Source organism: Otolemur garnettii, unplaced genomic scaffold, assembly GCF_000181295.1.
Source record: "Otolemur garnettii isolate 467f Iridium unplaced genomic scaffold, OtoGar3 scaffold00130, whole genome shotgun sequence".
In the NCBI taxonomy this organism is placed as follows: Eukaryota; Metazoa; Chordata; class Mammalia; order Primates; family Galagidae; genus Otolemur; species Otolemur garnettii.
Window position 1 is genome coordinate 4,807,216 of NW_003852525.1, and position 972 is coordinate 4,808,187.

Sequence of the window (972 nt, forward strand, 5' to 3'; positions counted from 1 at the left end):
AAAAAAAAAAAAAAAAAAATTAGCCCAATTTAAAATATATATATGACCTTTTTATTAAAAAAAAAAAAAAAAGGCTAAAGAAAGGCCTAAAGCATTGCTAGGTTTTCTGGACCGTAGGCTGTTTGTTTTCTTACAATTTTGCGCTTACATGCAGCACAGTGAACTGACAGCTCACTTTCAGGTAGCAATCCCACAAATCCTTAAATTTACACTAAGAAACAAGAACACAAAGGAACTAAAATGTGACAGGCAGAACAAGGCACGGTGCTGCGTTATATCATCAATTCAAACATGAAAACTTCGAGATCTGGATAGGAGGGCTCTGAAGAGCCAATATTCTAGGAAAAGGGCTTTACTGCTGAGTAGGCCGAACACTAGAGAGGCTGAGGAACAGTCGCTGGGTTATACCCAAAGTCTCACGGAGGTGCTGGGCTCCAGGCTGCCCTCAGCTATGCTCTGTTCCCTGGGGAAGGCTGAGAGGCCCAGTGCCGTGTAGTGTGAGCTTAAAACTGAGCCACAGCTCTGGCACGGACTGCAGCGCTCACACTTAGAGCCTAACCTGGAGTGAGAAAGCTCAGGGTTTCGTTTAATGCCACGGAGGGGTGGAGGAGCGCAGGCAGCGGCGAGGTTCCAAAAAGAGAAGCGTTGCCAAGGATTTGCCCTTTGGGGCTGGCACTAAAGATCACAGTGGGCCTGTGGCCAGCGGGCACACGAAATCCACATGTGGGGAGGGAGGGCTTAAAAGGGTTGTTCTTCAGAAAGCTTCCTGAGCCACAGGGTCATCACTTGCCAGGTGACCACTGAGTTGTCTCAAAGTCGTTGTGGTTGTTGAGGAATACCAATATCCCGCCTGGGAAAGGCGAGAACCCAGAGGGTGAGGGGGCCGCTCTCGCCACCTGACAATCGCCGAGGGGCTGGGGGTGGGAGGGGGGACAAGGGACCGAGCCGGAGCCCGCGCGAGCGCCCCGCCCG